Raw genomic sequence first — 12,574 nt, 5'->3', positions numbered from 1 at the left:
GCCATTTAAAATAAAAGCCTCCCAAGCCAGACTGTACATTTTGACACAAATTGGATCCAAATCGGCATCATTGAGGATGTATTTTTGTTATTTATCTACAAAAACAAATTCTTATGCATGATGTCAGGTAGTGCCTGGGCATACGAAATATTCACTGATTTGGGGAATTTCTGATTCTGAAACTCTGAAAGAATTTCCCCCAAATTTCCACCTTCAGATTCCATACCTGGGAGAAACATAATCAAACAATTGCCTTTATCTTAGCCCTTCAGTTCACTTCCTCCAAATCTTAAATTCCCCTTATTTGGGTGAGCCCTTCAGTTTCATTCATTCATTCATTCATTCATTCATTCATTCATTCATCTTACTAGTTATCTACTACAGTGTAACAAATTACACCCAAGACTTGGTGACTTAAAACTACACATATTTGTTATCTCTTAGTTTCTAAGGGTCAGGAGTCTGGACTTAGCTGTGTCCTTTGCCCCAGGGGTTCTAACAAGGCTATAATCAAGGTGTTGGCCATGGCTGGCATCTCAACTCAAGGCTCACTGGGGAAGCATTCACTCCCAAGCTCATTTGGCTGTCGGTAGAATTCAATTCCTTGCAGGTTGTTGGACTGAGGGCCTCAGCGATTCCTGAGGCCACCATCCTTGCCACATGAGCTTTTCTCACATGGCAGCTTGCTTCATCAAAGTATATAACCTGAGAAGGAAACTGGCAAGATGAAAGTCACAATCTTTTTAAATCTACTAATGGAAGCGACATACTCTCAACATTGCCACATTAAGAAGCAAGTTACTCAAGGTAAAGCGATTATACAAAGGCTATGAATACTAGCAGGTAGGGATAACTGGGGGCCATCTTAAGGGCTGCTAATCACATTTGTCAATAATTTATTGAGCACCTACTAACTTCTTGACATTATACTAGATGCTGGGAATGTAAAGATGAACATCCTGCTCTCATAAAAACTCACAGCATATGTGGTGGGGAAAGGAGCAGACATTAAATAGACTATTGCAATTGCGATAAGCACGCTAAATTAGAAATACCGGTAATAAAGGGGCCATCCTCGTCTAGGTTGAGGGAGGCAGGATGTCAGGCAGGGACATTTCAATGGAGTCTTGAAGAAAGAATGGCCCAGAAAAGGAGGAGGAAGGAAGTTTTCCAAGTAGAGGAAATGGCCTGTGCAAAGATCCTGAGGCAAGAGAAATCATGTTGCATTTGAGGGAAGAGTAGCTAGAGTACAGAGTGAGACAGTGGGAAAAGCAAGAGAAAGAAGCAGTCCTCGTCTGCTATATTAAAGAGTTTAATCCAGAGCCAAAGATCAAAGGGAAGCACTTGAGAAGTGACGTGGAAGATCACTTTTGACCACTTTTTTCTTCTCCTGCAAGTCTTCTCTCTACTAGCCTGTAATCAGTCTTGAGGCTGTGACCATGCTTGGATACTCCTGAGTGGCCTGACACCTCTTCATCCTGTAGCAATATCCTGCTGATAGTGTACCATATAGTCCCAAAAGCTCTTCCTTCTTCCACCTACAGGATTTTTCTAGCAGTTTTCGAACTGTTTTCAAATGGAACCAGATGTAGACCCCTAATATATAAACTGTGCAAAGATCAAAATCAAAAAAAACCCAAAAAAACCCATGTGGATTAAAGAGAGTTACAGAAGAAGGGGCAATTAGGAGCACCTTCCCCCACATTCTCAAGGGCTTCCCCGAGACACCTGTCTGGAGCTCTAGGACTCTGAAAATCCCAGTTTGAGAAACATGTCCCCAGGCCACAACTTGATCAACTGTTATCCCCAAGGACTCATTCTTTCAATAAACTTTTGTTGAATCCTTACGATGAATCAGGCATGAAGTAGCCACTGAGAATACAAAAGTCACTAAGACGTAAACTCCCTGTCTAAAGAGGGAGCTCATGTATGTGGGTGAATGACTCACTGCATTACCACGTGATGAGCAATTATAGAGGGCCGGGCAAGGAACTGTGGTGGCTCAAAGGGGACACAGGTAGGGAAAACTTCAAGAGTAGCTGAAGCTTGAGTGAAAAGAAGTCTGCAGGTGAACAAGAGGCCTACTGGTACCTATCTCTGAGGATGTGCCCTCACATCTGCAATCACTCCCTTCACTCTGCCCATCTCATACCACACTGTCTAGATGGGATGTCCTTCCTCACTATGCTAAAACAACTGCCCTAAGCATTAAATAGCAAGGCCTCGATTGATTCCCCAGGTTCTATAACAATCATAGTGTTAAAAGCTTGAATTGGATTTTTAATTTCTTGAGGTTTCTGGATTGAAATAGAAGATGAACAACTTTACACAATTCTATACCCCAAATTGTCTTTCCCTGCTTAGAGGAGGGACTGAGCAGAGAATGCTCTTTGTATCCCACCTCAGAGCATTTCCTCCCTACCAATGCTACAGCCTTTGACCTGACTGGCTTCAGAGTCTTAGACTGGGTTCACCCATTGGGTCAGGAATGTTCTGTTGGTCTCTACGATCCTCCCTGCTGTGCCTTGACAATCCAGAATTCTAGGGTGAGATGGCTTCCATCTGCTGGCTAATTATCCAGGGATTTGACTGAGCATTCATAATTACAACTAAAAGCTCAGACCAATCTTAAAACAGTAAATTCAGTGAATTTAAAGTCTTGAAACGGTAATGGGTGCAACAGTGGGCCAAGGCTATGCAATATTCCACCTTCAGAAATTTCCACCTTCAGATTCCATACCTGGCAATTGCCTTTATCTTAGCCCTTCAGTTCACTTCCTCCAAATCTTAAATTCCCCTTATTTGGGTGAGCCCTTCAGTTTCATTCATTCATTCATTCATTCATTCATTCATTCATTCATCTTACTAGTTATCTACTACAGTGTAACAAATTACACCCAAGACTTGGTGACTTAAAACTACACATATTTGTTATCTCTTAGTTTCTAAGGGTCAGGAGTCTGGACTTAGCTGTGTCCTTTGCCCCAGGGGTTCTAACAAGGCTATAATCAAGGTGTTGGCCATGGCTGGCATCTCAACTCAAGGCTCACTGGGGAAGCATTCACTCCCAAGCTCATTTGGCTGTCGGTAGAATTCAATTCCTTGCAGGTTGTTGGACTGAGGGCCTCAGCGATTCCTGAGGCCACCATCCTTGCCACATGAGCTTTTCTAACATGGCAGCTTGCTTCATCAAAGTATATAACCTGAGAAGGAAACTGGCAAGATGAAAGTCACAATCTTTTTAAATCTACTAATGGAAGCGACATACTCTCAACATTGCCACATTAAGAAGCAAGTTACTCAAGGTAAAGCGATTATACAAAGGCTATGAATACTAGCAGGTAGGGATAACTGGGGGCCATCTTAAGGGCTGCTAATCACATTTGTCAATAATTTATTGAGCACCTACTAACTTCTTGACATTATACTAGATGCTGGGAATGTAAAGATGAACATCCTGCTCTCATAAAAACTCACAGCATATGTGGTGGGGAAAGGAGCAGACATTAAATAGACTATTGCAATTGCGATAAGCACGCTAAATTAGAAATACCGGTAATAAAGGGGCCATCCTCGTCTAGGTTGAGGGAGGCAGGATGTCAGGCAGGGACATTTCAATGGAGTCTTGAAGAAAGAATGGCCCAGAAAAGGAGGAGGAAGGAAGTTTTCCAAGTAGAGGAAATGGCCTGTGCAAAGATCCTGAGGCAAGAGAAATCATGTTGCATTTGAGGGAAGAGTAGCTAGAGTACAGAGTGAGACAGTGGGAAAAGCAAGAGAAAGAAGCAGTCCTCGTCTGCTATATTAAAGAGTTTAATCCAGAGCCAAAGATCAAAGGGAAGCACTTGAGAAGTGACGTGGAAGATCACTTTTGACCACTTTTTTCTTCTCCTGCAAGTCTTCTCTCTACTAGCCTGTAATCAGTCTTGAGGCTGTGACCATGCTTGGATACTCCTGAGTGGCCTGACACCTCTTCATCCTGTAGCAATATCCTGCTGATAGTGCACCATATAGTCCCAAAAGCTCTTCCTTCTTCCACCTACAGGATTTTTCTAGCAGTTTTCGAACTGTTTTCAAATGGAACCAGATGTAGACCCCTAATATATAAACTGTGCAAAGATCAAAATCAAAAAAAACCAAAAAAACCCATGTGGATTAAAGAGAGTTACAGAAGAAGGGGCAATTAGGAGCACCTTCCCCCACATTCTCAAGGGCTTCCCCGAGACACCTGTCTGGAGCTCTAGGACTCTGAAAATCCCAGTTTGAGAAACATGTCCCCAGGCCACAACTTGATCAACTGTTATCCCCAAGGACTCATTCTTTCAATAAACTTTTGTTGAATCCTTACGATGAATCAGGCATGAAGTAGCCACTGAGAATACAAAAGTCACTAAGACGTAAACTCCCTGTCTAAAGAGGGAGCTCATGTATGTGGGTGAATGACTCACTGCATTACCACGTGATGAGCAATTATAGAGGGCCGGGCAAGGAACTGTGGTGGCTCAAAGGGGACACAGGTAGGGAAAACTTCAAGAGTAGCTGAAGCTTGAGTGAAAAGAAGTCTGCAGGTGAACAAGAGGCCTACTGGTACCTATCTCTGAGGATGTGCCCTCACATCTGCAATCACTCCCTTCACTCTGCCCATCTCATACCACACTGTCTAGATGGGATGTCCTTCCTCACTATGCTAAAACAACTGCCCTAAGCATTAAATAGCAAGGCCTCGATTGATTCCCCAGGTTCTATAACAATCATAGTGTTAAAAGCTTGAATTGGATTTTTAATTTCTTGAGGTTTCTGGATTGAAATAGAAGATGAACAACTTTACACAATTCTATACCCCAAATTGTCTTTCCCTGCTTAGAGGAGGGACTGAGCAGAGAATGCTCTTTGTATCCCACCTCAGAGCATTTCCTCCCTACCAATGCTACAGCCTTTGACCTGACTGGCTTCAGAGTCTTAGACTGGGTTCACCCATTGGGTCAGGAATGTTCTGTTGGTCTCTACGATCCTCCCTGCTGTGCCTTGACAATCCAGAATTCTAGGGTGAGATGGCTTCCATCTGCTGGCTAATTATCCAGGGATTTGACTGAGCATTCATAATTACAACTAAAAGCTCAGACCAATCTTAAAACAGTAAATTCAGTGAATTTAAAGTCTTGAAACGGTAATGGGTGCAACAGTGGGCCAAGGCTATGCAATATCAGAACAAACTGGCCATTGAGAGGAAAAGGCTTCAAGACCGGATGTTGGGTTGTGCAAGCCTGGCAGTCTGTTGTTTAATTGTTTTATCTCTCAGTGACTCATTCAACATCTTTTAGCTCAGCCTCAGGCCAGGTTTGGATAATAACAGCAGTGAGTCCTGCTCAACTTTTTTTTCTCCTCCATAAGGTCTTCCCTCTAACAAAAAGTGACCTCTGTCTTTGTTCTACAAACTCAGATCACCTCTCGATTTTTCCACACGTTGTAAAGTACTAGCATAGTATCTCAGGACAACTACACCTCTTATAATGTTTTATTAGAATTTTATACTGTGTTTCTTCTCAGGTGTTGCACTTTGTCTGCCAGAGTAGAATGTAAGCTCCTTTCAGGCTCAGAGAGTGCTTTACCCATGTTGGTATTTATGGTCCTCTCCCACCTCCAGTAGACTTAGCACAGTGTCATACAAGTAGGCACTCTAGAAATATTTGTGTGAATGAATAACCAAGTCCCTCCCAAGGTCTACACAGCAAGTCTCATTGATATGAGGGTGACCTAGCCAGGGCATTTGTGGGGGAAAGTTACTGAGGCAGTCTGGGTGGGCTGCATCTGGTTCATACCTGGTGGACAATGTCCACAGACCCCCAGACCAGGTATATGTGAAAGTAAACATTTTTATGCTTGGAAAAAAAAAAGATCCCTGATTAAACCTGCATGGAGGGCAATTACCATTTACTTAACCCCAACTTGGACTACATATCACCAGTCTTCACTTGCACTGTTTCTTTTTGTCATAAGTTAACCATTTTTACCACATTTTACTTATTTACCCAAGAGAGCATTCCTAGAAAAAAACACAACCTGAAGATTCTACTAAGAGCAGCGTGGTTTTTGTTTCCTTTCAACTGTTGCCATTTGCCCAGACTATAGGCAATTAGAGTTTCATCTTCTTCCACGTAGATGAAAAGATGAAGAGTAGAATATACAAACAGAGTGCCATGATGCTCTTACTCAAAGACAAGATTTGCTATTTAGTGCAAGTAGGAAGTGCATGCTTTTAGCTCTGGATAACCATATCAGGAGGGGATTAGGCTTCTGTTCTTAGGACAGTCCCTCCTGGCTTTATGACTGTCGGTGACTCATTCAACCATCTGGTAACTTTCTTCCTGCCTTTAAAGGTGAGGAGAGTGGGGATATTATGAATTGTTTCTCAGGCTTAAGAATATTATGATAATAAATTACGTTTTGTCCATCCCTTTCAGGAAAAAATATGCACAAAAAGTGCGGATTCCTGGACTCACCTTTTCCATAAGCTGGATCCTCTTCCTGATTCCCTATTTCTGGCAACAGGAACATTTTCTACCTGACACCTTTCCAGAAGTGATTAGTCAAGTCTTATCAGTCTTCTTTTCCAAAGCCTGTGCATCTGTCATTTTTTACATACCTCATTCACTTACTTAGTGACTATTACCAAGCATCAGTGAAATACGAGCTATTGTATTGGTTGCAGTGAATAGAAATAAGAGTAAGACTAAGAAATATATAGAAGTAAGATGGTTCTCATTATTAAGAAATTTATAAAATTTCCTAAGGGTCACAGTTATCAACTATTTCTTAGTTTTTTCCCCTCACACATGAGAAATTAAAGTTCCAAGTCCATTCTTCCATCTGCAATCACTTATTCATTTTCTCTATCAAGCACTCCAATGTCAAATTAATATTTCTAAATAAACATTTTAATTATGTCTTTTTGTGAATTTAAAACTTTCAATAGCTCTTCACTGCTCACAGGGTAGAGATCAAACTCTTAATTTAACTCTTAAGTTCAAGAGCTTCTAAAATCTGGAATAGACTTATTTCCTGATCTTACTTCCCACAACTCTCCAGCATAAACTTTCTGCTTGGACAAATTAGTCAGTTTACTATACTAACTGTATACATCCTTTTCCATTCCAATCTATTTATTCATGTATTCAAGAATGGATTGGATGTCTTCTGTGTGGCAGTGCCATGATAAGGGATGGTGCATGGTTTCTGTACTTAAAGAGTTTTTTTGTTTAGTCAAGGTTACAGACAAATGAAATGACCATGGCATGACAGAAGGAGAACTGGATATAAAGAAGCACTGAATATGATGGGGGCACACAAAACCACACCTAATCACCACAAAGAATGTTAGAAAAAAGACATCTAAAGTGAGTAGAAGTTAGGCAGTAAGTTGAAGAAAATGTGTGCTAGACAGAAAAAGCAGTGTCTTCAATGTCCTAGTGGTAGGACTTTGTTGGGTTTAAGAAACACAGAATTTGAATTAGAATGGAATGTGAAATACAAATGTGTGTGTGTGTGTGTGTGTGTGTGTATGAACAACACCAAATCTTTTGAGAGCTCATAAACGAGGCTAACAGTTTTAGGCTAGACAGGTTTGAAGCAGCAGAGTGTCATGACTAGACTTGGTTGTCATCTCGAGAATGCCATACTCCAGTTCAAAAATGAGGAATAGAGTGTTTGACAGCATTAAGTAAGGCCTTTCCAGGATTATTGTTAACGATCTTGTTAAATGTTTGATAAATTTCCCTGCATTAGTCCTGGAAGTATGAGAAATCCAACTGAATCATTCTTTGAGAATTCAGGCTCTTGCAAGGCCTTAGAAGAACAATATGGGAGATTTGCCTAAATCAATAAAGAGACAAGTATAACCCCTGATTGTTATTTCATATCAAATTCTTGTCATAAAGACAATAGCCACCACTGGTTGAATGCTGAGTACATGCTCATATAATCATGACTTAGTGTGAGATACTTATTATTACATCCATTGGCAATGAGAAAACCAAGACTCAAACGGTTTAAGTAACTGGCTCGAGGTCTCAGGATTGTTTGTAAATATTTGCTTATATTAACAAATAAAGCTGGACTTTGAACTCAGTACTATCTGACCCCAAAGCACAGGGAATTTTAAGGTTTTGTTTAATTGAAATTTACTCTATATCAATCAAAGATATTTTAGAATATTGCCCTGCCATCATCTTGAATTCTCATAAATTCAGGTGTATAGGCTACTCCACGTTTTGCCTAGAGTGGTAGGTACATAACAAATATACAAAGCATTGAATAAAGAAGTGAAGGGTAAAGGAGGACTACCGCAGGGCAGAAGGTGGGGGGTGTTTTAGGGTGATTCGTACTGATGAAACATGGGAGGGCAGAATTTAAACCACGCAAAATGAGTAGAACTAATGTTTCTCTCACTGACTTAAACTCAGGCCCACGCCTGATAGTAGTAACTAGTGGGTTGGAGTGAAATCGCTTCTCTCCTAAGGCTCATTTGAGAGGTGTAATGAATGGTTCCTTACACAAATCTCCCTTGTACAGAGAAACACAAGGACACAGAACCGAGTCCTCCAAAACAGGCCCATGTCCAGGATTTAAAAACCACCAACCAACCTGTATCCAGAAACAGTCATTCATTTAGATGTGCAGGAACTGAACGAAACGTTCCAAACCAAACGGCACAGGGTAACAAACAAACAGCGGCAGCTCGCTGCGTGAGGTTTCCAGGAATTACCCTGCCCAATAAAGAAAACAATGACCCACGTTTGCTTGTTAACCAGTTCAAGTCTGAGAGGATAACGCTGAGCTTTAAGGTTGTTTTACTATTTAACAATGGAAAAAAAAACAGAAGTGATCCAAGACCTTGAAAATAGGTTAGAAACTCAACGAGGAACCAGGATATTTCGGCTGATATTCCGCCACCTACTATCGACCCAAGGAAATAAGCACACAGATGCTTATCGCAACATTGCATGCGATTGCAAAAACCCAGAAAACAAACTACATATCTATTAATGGAGATAACCAATAGACTAGTGTGGTCTTATTGTGCAACAATACCATGCAACAAGAAAGAGGGAAGTACTAACAGGTACTAATAAGTACTCAGATGGCTAGCTCTCCTTGTCATCCACTTGAGTGAAAAAATGTAAATTGCAGAATAATGTGTGCAGTTTAATAATACTTAAGTATTAAAAAATGGTATTAAGTATTAAAAAATAGAAAATTTGAGCAACTTTATATATTTTCTGAGAGTAAAAGTATTGAAAAAAGTTCTAGAAAGATACATAGCAAATTGATTAGAATGATCTGGAGAAGACAGAATAGGGGATGTGGGCAAAGTGAAGACTTCTATTTTATTTATAATATTTAATTTTTTATAAGCAGATATATTCATGTATCAGTTGTTCAAATAAATCATAGTTAACCTGAAAAACCTGAGAAAGAACAGACCTTAAGTCTCCTAATATGAGGATCTCACACAAATGTCTGCCAAATTCTTGTAAAAAAAATTCTTAAAGAAATTTAGACTCCTTAAGAAAGAACTTCCATTAGTGGTAGTGTATTGAGACTATGAAATCGTGTTTTCCATTTGTTGTTGTTTTAAGACTACAAAACGGATAACCAAATAAAACTGTGAAGACTCTCTTACTGAAAAACTTTATTACTAGGAAATATTTAATGAGTAAACTTAGGAGTAAATAAGAACGCCCCCCCACCCTCACCCCCCCACCAAAATAAAGTAAAATTGAGTAAAAATATTCAGGGTTATGCTTAGTTTTCAAATACGTGAGCAATCATTGATTGGAAGACACTAATGAAAAAAATTACGTTCATAATAACAGCAAAAAAAGCATAAAACACTCTAGAATACAGAGGCACTGTATTACCAAAACTTTATTAAGAAATATACAAGTAATTTGGAATGAATGGAAAGGTAGATTACATTCCTGGTTGAAAAAACTTTTGTAAAGGATGAACAAATCCTTCTCAAATTAATTTACAAGATTAAGGTAATCCAATTGAAAAATCTCAATGGAATTTTGTTTTGTTGTTGGAATTTGAGGACATGATTCTAAAATTCATTTGGAAAAACAGATTGATGAGAAAAATCAAGGTTTTTCTTTTTCTACTATATATTAAAATATAGCACAAAACATCAATTTTTAAAATATTGTGCTAAATTGTTATAAGGATCAAAAGAAGAGTTAATGAACAGAATAGAATATTTGTTCTGAATCAGATCTATCAATATTTGTATTTGAGATAAATATCACAATCCAATGGTGAAAAAAAGGATTATTCAACAGATGATATTTTAAAATTGATTATATGAAATGAACAACTAAATTAAGCTTAATTCCAGTGTTTTTGCTTAAAAATTTCCATATAACCATAAGATACATGATTTTAATTGAAAATGTAGATTAAAATGTAGTTAGTATTTATAGAGAAGGACATTCTGAACAAAAAAGAGATTATAAAAGAAAAGATTGTTTTGAGCATATAAAACAGTAAAACTTTATAGGGCTTCTGAGTTACACAATTACAGAGGAATAATGGTAACTCCTGGAGCCTGCACAGCCCCACACAGTCATTCTTCTGTATATCAAAACACAATGTCATCCAAATTAAATACAGGCAGAACTGAAAAGCACTTCCTCGACATATATGACAAAGAGGTTCAGAGTGATCCTTTTACAATATAGGAGGTCACTTCCCTCTTCTTTTCAATCCTTCCAATAGCTTCTATCTAACTCTAAGTAGAGACCAAAGTCTTTTTAGTTGCTTCAAAGTGCTCCATTCCACTCCAGCCACACTGGCTGCCTTGTACCTTGAACCAATCAGGCACACGCCCATTCCCTGGCCTTTGCCCTTGCTCTTTCCTCTGCTTAAGGCTCTCAACCCTTTATTTTCTTCAGACCTCTATGTCAATTTTCCCATAAGGTTACTTCTCCTCAGGGGCTTCCTTTATTTCCCTCCATGGTACCAAACCCCACTGACATTCTATGTATTTACTTGTTTCTCTGTTTTCTGTCTCCTTGCCTCTTGTATGTAAGCTCCATGACAGCAGGGATTTTATTTACTTTGATCACTCCTGTATTTCCAGCATCTAGAACAGTGCCTGCATCTAGTACTCAGCATTTACTTGTTAAATGACTAAATAAATAAACTTATTAATTAGTACTTTTATTTTTTTTCTTCATAAAGCTTTTTTTTAAATTAAGTTTATTGAGGTAACATTGGTTAATACAATTATATAATTTTCAAGTGTTAATTAGTACTTTTACTACAATTAACAGAGAACCATTTGAGCTAACTTATGATTGACTAAGGACGTGAAGTCAGTAGGACCTATTACTAAAACCAGCACGAGAACATTATCAGAATCTGAGATTGTTCTCTCTTTCTCTCTTCTCTGCTTCATACTTACCTTTCCTCCCAGAGCCTCATTTCTGTTTCCCAGAGCACATGGGTCCCAGAAGCACCCAAATTTTACTGTAACTTGTCCAGCTTCTTGGAGAGAGGATGGCTTGACTCTGTTGTTCTATTCCAAATCCCTGGGAAAAGCTGTGAATAATTTGGTTTAGATTGATATCTATCCCAGGACCAATTGACTATTGCTAGGGTGGAGGCTGGGGTCAGAAAGCAGAGAAGCGGATGGCAGAGAAACAACAGTTGATTTTTACCGGCCGCGGTTGCAGAACTGAAGCTGAGCCTCTGCCCCAACCTGCAATCCAGAGGGCCCTTACCCCCATATCCTCCGAGACCAATCACCACGGAGCCCCAGGGGAATCTGAGCAAACACTACTGAAACTGTTGCTAACACTGACAAGGACTGAAACTGAGGGTAGCAAACATGGTTAAATATCTACAAGAAAATAAAGGCATTATATAAAGGATTTATGAAGGCTTTATATAAAGAAGGGATCCAAGAGGCTTAGACGCCACTTACTGGAAACCAAAAGAAAAGCACGGTATTTTTGTTTGTTTGCTTTTTGTTTTAGTTTTTGTTTTTGTTTTTGTTTTGCAGCAGGCTAAAGAGAGGCCTTTATATAGAATAAGTCTTCTTTCTAGAAAAACAGCAGAATACATTTCCGTTATTGTTCAGGTGGAGAAATAGTCCATTAAACACTATGAACAACCAAGGTGACAAGGCATCTCAGAAAGAATGAGAAAAATCTCCAGAAAATAAACTTACAGACATAGAAATATGCAACTTAAATGATAGAGAATTCAGGATAGTACTTCTGAAAAAACTCAGTGAGTTCAAAAATGAGTCATAGCAACAATTTCAGGAATTGAAAAACAACTAGATGAGAAGAACAAGGAGATTGAAACCCTCAAAAAGAACCAAATAGAACTCCTGGAGATAAAACACACCCACACACACACCCACACACACACACACACACACAAACATACGCATGCACGCACGCACGCATCTAATTTTTCATAGTTTGAAGGGTTCTTAGGGAGAAGTTGGTCAGAAAATAGAGAAAAGGCTGGCACAAATGTCTAGGGCATTTCCTGACCTGGAGAGATATTT

Source organism: Pteropus alecto, unplaced genomic scaffold, assembly GCF_000325575.1.
Source record: "Pteropus alecto unplaced genomic scaffold, ASM32557v1 scaffold7, whole genome shotgun sequence".
In the NCBI taxonomy this organism is placed as follows: domain Eukaryota; kingdom Metazoa; phylum Chordata; class Mammalia; order Chiroptera; family Pteropodidae; genus Pteropus; species Pteropus alecto.
The sequence above is the reverse complement of the archived record's forward strand: the minus strand, read 5'-3'. Positions refer to the sequence as shown.